Below are 9,619 nucleotides of genomic sequence, written 5' to 3'. Positions count from 1 at the left end.
TGTCTTAGAAGTTTTGATAAAATGGAGGACCATGCGTATTGTGCACAAGAGCCGACAGAGCGTGAATCGCCGTCGTCAAAGAAGCGCAAACGTGATGCTGCCAGACGAATTAGAGACAATCGGTGGCATAAATCCAGGATAAACATTGGTGTATCTATTACCAGATGGAAGGCACTGTTGAAAGACAAATGTTTTCAAGGCTACGCCGAAGTTGCCTGTTTTCTGCTAGACTGGTAAGATAATTCAACATTTTCAATGTTTCCACTTTTTCAATGTTTACCAAACAACTGTTTTGTTGAAACGGTAACGTTAGCATTTTATACAAATGGCCATAACCTCCGAATAATAATGTTTTTCCGTCCCTGCGGTACGTATACTCCGGTTGTTCCTGACTTTACAAAGGGGGAGCAAAACGTCTACTAACTACTGCCTATGTCGCTGTCAGATCAAACGCTTTGAACAGCGTTGCTATTTACGATTAGCTAACTTTAGTTACTTCACTACTCTCAGCGTGTACTAGATTGCACGCAAGAAATATATCTAATTATAGAATTGTAACAGTAACTTTCGCAATAGAATACATGTTAAATGATTAATTACGTTAATATATTGCCTTACCTTTGCAAAGAAACATCGTTGCTTGTATCACTGCTATCCGCTGTCTCAGTAGACGACATCTTTTTTTACTGTTGCGGCCACCTTCGTAATTCGAAAGGGAGGGTTGAGCAAATGACTCAGAGATTCATTGCAAAACTATAATACAACGCTAGTGGCCGCTGATTTTCAAGAACTGCGCCTTTAAGAAAAATATTTTAATTTAATATTTGGGATAAATGGTTGAGTTACACGGTGTTGTTTTCTTTCTGAGCATGACATCGATCAAGAATCTGTCAACAGGCGTATCAGGCTTTTATCACAGTTTAGTTTTGGGGAGCATGTTTTACTTCAAATCTCAGATGACATCACCCATAACCAACAGACCTTCACTATGCTTTTGGTTTGTACAGAACACTCTCTTCCAGCACAGCCTGTTTAGCAAAACCATCTAGAGGTCTGGTTAGAAACTCCCAGGTGATGGTATGGAGTTTCTCAACCTGCAGTCATAGAGATCACCTCAGCACGAACACACACACTTTTTTATTTAGTAGGCTAAACATTCTCTGTCCATGTGTACACACACAGAGTTTCCCTTCCACTGTTTGTTTTGTTTTCCCCTTAATTTGTTGTCGCAATGTACGTACTTGTGTAATGTGATCATATGGGAATAACATGGTTTTGTTTAACTCAATAGCATAAGAATACATTAAATACAAAATTAACCAACTAAAACATTTAAGTTAGACCAACAAGTGTCTTTTTCAGTTTTCTAATTTGAAGAAACTATAAAAATAGGAGACCAAATTTTTTTTCAAATCAGCATTTCCAGATGTATTGTGTTCATTCCAGTCCAGCGTCTGTTAAATTTCAACTAAATCAACCCTCAGGAGTGACATAAAGTCATCCAACAGCAATGTGTAAAAGCATTTTTGAAGTTTTCCTAAATACATATACAAATATGACTTGTATATTGACTGTTGTATTGCTTAAAAGTGAATATGAACTTGTTTCTGTCATGATCGTGGGTGGTGAGGACACGAAGACAAGGACAGAGGACCCAAGTGCAGACAGCGGGTAAGGGGTTAACAGGACTTTTAATAAATTACACCAAACTCAAAACAAAGACCCACGTGGGGGTAAACATAAAACAGAAACAAGAACAAGATTAACTAAACTGACAAGACTAAACTAATAACACATCTCAAAGGACTACTTCAAACTAGACTAACAAGACAAAAACTCACCCACACGCAACATAACAGTACAATGATCCAACACCAGACAAGAGAACACAGGGGCATTAAATAGAGGGACAAATCAAAGGGGAACAGGTGTGGGGCATGAACTAATAAACAACCAATAACGAGAGATACAAAAGGGCGGGAACACAGACAAAGACCGGAGAGAGTATCGAAGGCCGACAGGGTCAAAATGACTCTCTCCACACATAACAAGGGATCCCGCCGTGACTCTAACACAAGATCAAGAAAGACATGACACGACGAGCCAGAATCACGACAGAACCCCCGCCTTAAGGAGCGATATCCTGACGCTCCAAAAGGCACAAACAAGACAAGACAATGACAAAAACCATAATACAAGACATGACAAAAACATGATACATAAAAACCAAACACTGACATGGTGCCGGCTGGAATGCCGGCTGGACAGTACATAGCGCCGGCTGGATGGCAGGCTGGACAGTACATGGTGCCGGCTAGATGGCCGGCTGGACAGTACATGGCACCGGCTGGATGGCCGGCTAGACGGTACATGGTGCCGGCTAGAAGGCCGGCTGGACAGGACATGACACCGGCTCGACGGCCGGCTCGACTGTACATGGCGCGCGGCTGGATGGCCGCTGGACAGGACATGGCGCCGGCTAGAAAGGCCGGCTGGGAGACCAGCTATCCCCGGCTGGGCAGGCCTGGATGTCGACAGGACAGGATGTCGGCGGCTGGGCAGCGCTCTCTGGCAGCTGGGCAGCATCTCCGACGGCTGGGCAGCGCTCTCTGGCAGCTGGGCAGCAAACAAGGACAAACACACACAAAAACAGTCGACTCGACAGGCCTGGGCACCAGCTGGGAGGCTGGCAGGGTATCTGCAGCGGGACAGAACACCGGCGGCCTCAACCCTGGAGGGGAATCTGACGAACTCAACCCTGGAAGGAGCCCGGCGGTCTCGATCCTGGACGGGGTTCCGGCAGTCTCTACCCCGGAAGGGAGTCCGGCGGTCCGACTCTGGACTGGAGCCCGGCGGCCTCTACCCTCCAAGGGAGTTCGGCGGATTCAACCCTGGAAGGGAGTCCGGCGGCATCGACTCTCCCGCTGAGATCCCTCTGTCTGCTGGGTCCGATGTTGGTTGGATCATTCTGTCATGATCGTGGGTGGTGAGGACGAAGACAAGGACAGAGGACCCAAGTGCAGACGCGGGTAAGGGGTTAACAGGACTTTTAATAAAACTTACACCAAACTCAAAACAAAGACCCACGTGGGGGTAAACATAACAAAACAGAAACAAGAACAAGATTAACTAAACTGACAAGACTAAACTAATAACACATCTCAAAGGACTACTTCAAACTAGACTAACAAGACAAAAACTCACCCACACGCAACATAACAGTACAATGATCCAACACCAGACAAGAGAACACAGGGGCATTAAATAGAGGGACAAATCAAAGGGGAACAGGTGTGGGGCATGAACTAATAAACAACCAATAACGAGAGATACAAAAGGGCGGGAACACAGACAAAGACCGGAGAGAGTATCGAAGGCCGACAGGGTCAAAATGACTCTCTCCACACATAACAAGGGATCCCGCCGTGACTCTAACACAAGATCAAGAAAGACATGACACGACGAGCCAGAATCACGACAGTTTCTTTGCGGTATTTGAGGTGTGAAAAAATACAGAGCATCTTTTCTGTTATTTTGACCTGTTTCTCCAGTTTTCATTTTCTGCAAATAAATGCGAATTGAAACAATATTTTATTATTTGTTAGTAGTTCACAGAATGAAACAAAAATGATCATTTTACCTAAACACATACCTAGAAATAGTAAATTCAGAAAAACTGAAATGGCACTTTGAAACGGTCTCTTATTTTTTTCCATGGCATCCATCTGTTTTAGGTTCCTCATGATCTGACATGAGGGTGAATAAATGATTATAATATTTTTGGGTGCACTATCCCTAAAAAATGTTGTCGATGTTCATAAACGCACAGTATAAAGTTTTTTTTTACATTTTAGGCATTAAAATGTGCGAAATATTTGTGATCAAATATTTGTCCTGGATAATCTGGCCTATGTATTTGAAGTACTGTTGTAATTGCTAAAAGTAATTCTCAGACGTTATTCGTTAGTTTCATTTATATAGCAAATGTATAAACAATTGAGTTGAATTTTGTTTTTAATTAAGTAACGTTTGCTAAAACTAAACATTACAAGTCTATTGCTGCAAAAAATCACTTGTAAAATAAAGATTTGAATACTTCCCAACTTTTTAAACAAGTATTAAAAGATGTATTTTCAACCGAGACCTAAAAATATGGAAACAAGAAGACTCGATCTCCCTTTGGCTTTTGAGCCAACATCTGATTTGTCAAACGTTAAATTAAAAACCTCATACAATTATAAATGTAAGACAAAATGAGACTGGCTTTAGTAAACATTATACGCAATGTGTTGTGTTGTTAGCATGTTTCAAGCGTTATATCTAATTCTTTATTGTCCTCTTTTACAGACGTGGGGACCATGGGTGGCATTAGCAGTTGTTTCATAAATGACCTGAGACATTGAAAACGTATTGATCCATTTGGGTGTAGTTTACACAGCCTGATTGTGAAGCCTTTCAACAATAAACAAACGGTTGTTCTTGGGATTGCCCTTGTCAGCCGTGAAGAAATCCATACTGCTCTGGAATGTCTGAAAGGGCCAGGCAGCTTTTTACCTCAGTTGTCGAGTATTGCCTCTTGTGACAGAACTTTCACTGACCATTTACTGTTTTGCACAATGGTGGTGAGTGAAAAATATATGTAATCCACAGACAGGCTCAGACAGGAAATTGTAGACGCAACACGGTGAGATGCAACCTGTGTACATGTAACACATAACCGAAAGCCTAAGATACACATGTTTAAACTAATTACAAATAGACAAAATGCCAACATTGGGTCAAAAATGGTCAAACCCAATCGTTGGGTTGAAAATTAACCTCTTCTGGGTTGTTTCAACCCAAGGGTTTTTTGAGGGTCAAATATAACCTTCTATATTCTCTTTCTCTAGACTCATCATGGCAGCTTCCCCTGGCTTCAGGTCAAGCTCAACAGGTGGCAGTGTTCTCTGTGATATATCTCAAGTATCTTCTCAAGCACACAGAACTCAGGTCGGGTCTCCCCGTCGTATGTCGGTGTACAGGTTCGAAGAATGTTGACAGTTGTTAGAGTGATGTCAGGCCCAGTGGTATGTGAGCAATGTGTGTCTATTGGTTCTCCCACGCTTATCTCGTCTCTGAGAGCTGCTTGTTTGATGATTTAGATTTTTCCCATTGCTGCTGCTTTTGGGTTGTTTGCAAGTGGAATTTGTAACATGAAAAGCCTCGCCTCCCACCGCATTCTTTACTTGCACACACACAGAGTTCTCATTACGTGGTGCTGTATTTCAAACGTCCCGTCTAATTTCTGTCAGCTCACGGCGGTCCGTCACAAACGCCATTCTCTCTGTGACTGCTATTCTATAAAGAAGGTATATATAGTCCCTCGGAGCTAATTTCTATAGCAAAAGCATCTTTCTATGGAGATAGAGGAGAGGCCTGTAAAGATCATGAAACCATTGCGTTTGTCCATATCAGGGTATCAATCCTTTTAGTTGTCTAAAGGTTTCTAAAGTGAGGTTCACGCATGTTGTTGTGATCCAGTATAAACCTTACCATAGTAATTTCAGCTGGAATTCCTTAGACTTCTCCCTGCAGCTTGCTGACGTTAGCCAGGTTTGGCAGAACGTTTCACCTTCTTTTGAGTGCAGTGGTGGGTCACACATTTTTTGTCTTTTTTTCATATTCTTTTTATGGGAACATAGGTTCTAGTCATGCATCACAACTTAATCTAGTCCAGAACAAGTTAAACTTCAGGTCAGAGTTTAAATTTTGTTACGTTTGTCCCAGCGTCTCTGCCTGGAAAGTTAGATGTATGGTTATATGTAGATAGTTGTTAAAGCTACAATCTGTAACTTTTTAAAATCAATTATCAAGCAATTACACAGAAACTTACTCAGGTTGTGTTGACGGGTACAATTTCACAAGAAATGTCAGTTTGACGTCATTTGACCATGGAAATATGTAAGGTAACCTGCAATTTTAGATGGTGATATACAGGCAAAAGTTACGAATTGCAGCTTTAAAGGGATAGTTAACGCAAAAATTAACATTTTGTCATCATTTACGTACTCTCATGTCATTCCAAACCTGTATGACTTATTTTCTTATTTTGAAGAATTTTGGTATTCAAACAACATAGGACCCCAATGACTTCTATTGTATAGATACAAAACCACTGAGACATTTTTCAAAATATCTTCCACAGAGTCATATACAGGTTTTGAATGACATGAGGGTGGATAAATGATGACAGCATTTTTATTTTTAGGTAAACTATCCCTTTAAAAGCACATCACCTAAGACCTAAGTACCTGTTGAGGAAGTTAAGGAAGCTACTTTGAATCTATAACTTCTCAAGCTTTAAGCTACTTATATTTAAACGATTTAAAAACCTACTAGCAAAAATATTGCAATTTATTAACATGCTCTGTCCAAACAGGCTTTCCGGTTCCTTATTGGCTGCCATTTAGCAATATTGCTGTTAGCAAAGACTAAGTTTTATCACGTTAAATAACCTTTTGCCAAGTGCTTCCGATCACCTCAAAGTTTTCAGTATTGTTATACGGTAGTCGATCATTATGGGGCACTTCACAGTTCTGTCATGTTCGGCGGGAAGTTTAGCTAAATGCCTCTTTAAGCTCTAATGATGCCCCTCATTCTCACCTCCCTGACCCCGCTCGCACGCCCAGCACCTGGACCCCGTCCCCGAATCCTGCTTCTGAAAACCCGGCTTTGCCATCTTTTTTCCAGCCTGTAATTAAGGCGATGGTTAGCTGGCTCTGCTGTAACTGGAGTGAAAGAAAAGTCCAGCCTCACCCTCTGGCAGGGCAGAGCGGAGAAAAGGAGCAAGAGGGTGTCACTGCACTCACACAATGCAGTCGGATCAAGGAGGGTCCCCGATTTGACACGTAGAGACCGGACCATTCACTCCTCTCGCGCCTCCTCCATTCTCCTCTTCTGCTGCAATTTAACGCCCTCTCCACACACCTTTCTAACTGTAATTAGGTGGCCGTCCCTGCAGCGCGGGGCCCTTTTGACTCTCCGTGTGCGCGGCGGTACCGGCAGATGCACCTGCCCTCTGTACTTCTCCGCTCAGGTGAGCCAGGCCAGTTAATCTCCCGTGACCCCTGGCAGACTCTCCCAAACACCTGTCTGCCAGGTGCCGCTTTATCACCTGGCCGCTCCCTGTGCTGCTCTGGTCGGGGATAAGGAGGGCGGGAAATAACAAGATACAATGAGTGAGGGTAAGTTCAGCGCTCTTCAGCTGAAACTCAGCCCACACTGCTGCCCAGCCTTTTGTGAACAGCAGCTGCTTAGATCTGTGTGCATAGCTTTGTGTTCTTTTAACACAGGCTGTCGGAAAGTTCTAAACTTTTAGCAAGTTTTGGTTGGCCTTGCTTAGACTTAAAGGGATAGTTCACGCAAAAAGTTAAATTCTGTCATCATTTACTGACCCTTGTGTTGTTCCAAAACTGTATACAATTCTTTGTTGTGATGAACACAGAGAAAGATGTTTGGAAGAATGCTTGTTACCTATAAGACATTTTAAAATTCGAAATTGCTAAACTTATTTTGATGATTTCATTGAGGGCGAGTAAACGGTTCATTTTTGGGTGGAGTATCCCTTTAAAGGGAAAGTTCATCCAAAAATGAAAAATCTGTCATCATTTACTCACCCTCAGGTTGTTTCAAACCTGCATACATTTTCAGTTCTGGGAGATCATCCACTACCGTAGTTAGTATTTAGGAAAACAAAGAGTTCTCAGGCACAATTCTTCCTACTATGGTAGTCAATGATGTCCCGGAACTGAAAATGACTAACATTCTTCCAAATATCTTTCTCTGTGTTCATCACAACAAAGTCATTCATACAGGTATGAAATTACACAAGGGTGAGTAAATGATGACAGAATGTTAATTTTGGGTGAACTATCCCTTTAACATGAGCTCAGAGGTTGCCAATGTTCTTCTGTTGAAAATAGCAGCCTTTATTCTTTCAACCTTGTTAAAAAAACATTCCTGTTTAACAACTACACTACCCATGATGCTACAGAAAAAGTCAGAGAATCACAACAAACAAAACATGCCAAAGGAGCTTTGCAACAAATGGACTCCCATGATGCATTGTAACTGATATAATTGAGTCTGCGGCTGCCTCTGCACTCTCAAACGTTTTATAGGTGGCCTATTTGTATGTATTTGAATATTTTGCAAAATGTTTATAAACGTATGATAAGCAACTCCAAGTCAATATGTTTTTCCATCATTATAACTAGATTATGCTCTGAGCGATTATAGTTAAAGATGTGACAGTCTTGTACCTCTTGTATTTTGTCCAGTTTTCACATATGTTTTTTCCTTCAAATCAGTTTGTAATGTTTTAATAAAGTTCTGGGTCCTAATCACCCTGTAATGTTTTATTTCGCTTACTTGTTAAAGTGTCTTAAATTAGTTTTCAATTTTTTCGCTTCATCTGCATCTCTCTACCCCCCCCCCCCCTCTCTCTCTCTCTCTCTCTCTCTCCTGTTTCTCAAGAACTGCCCTTTCGTTTCGTTCATCAGGTTGCCTGCGCTCTCTGTGAATGGCCACTCTTTGGAGGGAATAGCTGGGCTTCAAAGCGCTGAGCTCCGGCCGCCTGAATAGATTGAAAAGGATCTTTAACAAACATCCCCAGTGCGCCAGGCGCTCCGAACCCTCCAGTAATAAATTAACTTGTGGCCAAAGTGCGGCGAACATTCTGCCGCGGCGGAAGCAATCTGCTGCTATCTCACCCTACCTCTCCCAGATTAATGAAACAGAGTGCTGGCCAATTTGCATACAGGTGAGAAAAGGAAAAAAGCAGGTCCAGATAAAGGAAGCGAATGGGGCGATGAGCTTTGAATAGCAAAAGAGGGATACTTTTATGCACCGGGACGAGGGAAAGAGAGAGAGAATATAAGAAAGACAGAGTTTTTTTCTTTTCTTTTTCTTCGTCTCAAAGGCCGGGGTCAGTGCTGGCATTTGAAGAGACTGCCCAGCAGCTGTCTACATAGCTCCGTCATTAGCTGCAAAAAGGGGCCATTAGTTCTTGTCAATACTGTTCTGGCTCACACAGGCGCTGTTACCCTGGCCGCCACTAGAGGTCAGTACGCGCCGTGTGTGCAACAAGTGTGTGACCGTCGGCCCATGCTTTCTTTGTTCTAAAGAAACTGAGTAGTTTTGGTGCATGTGGCGGCAGTTGATTAATTGAGCAAGGGTTATGTGTCCAAAGACTATGAAAACTCTTTTTGACTTCTCTCTGCTTTTGTTTCGCAAGCGTGCACACCGTTACATAACAAACCAGGATGCCGTTCACGTTCGACTTGGCTAAACAAGTTATTTGCTGCAAATAAGAGATTATAGAGCCGAGCCGCGAGATAACGGCGACCTTTTGCCTTCACGTCTTCCAATCTTTCGTCCAATCAAGACGTGCGACTTATCTGCCTCCCTGCCGAGAAGCAACAGGTTGTGTTTGTGGGCCATGCCGAGAGAATAGATGTTGGCATTAATCACAGCACAGTTGGTGTTAATCAGTTTGGGTTTGTCTGTATACATCCTTTAGTGCATGTGTGGAGATGTGAGGGGCCGATTTCTGCGTTCTTGGGGCTGACGTGAGAAGCGT

This window comes from Triplophysa rosa, linkage group LG1 (genome assembly GCF_024868665.1).
Source record: "Triplophysa rosa linkage group LG1, Trosa_1v2, whole genome shotgun sequence".
In the NCBI taxonomy this organism is placed as follows: Eukaryota; Metazoa; Chordata; class Actinopteri; order Cypriniformes; family Nemacheilidae; genus Triplophysa; species Triplophysa rosa.
This window is presented reverse-complemented; position numbering follows the sequence as displayed.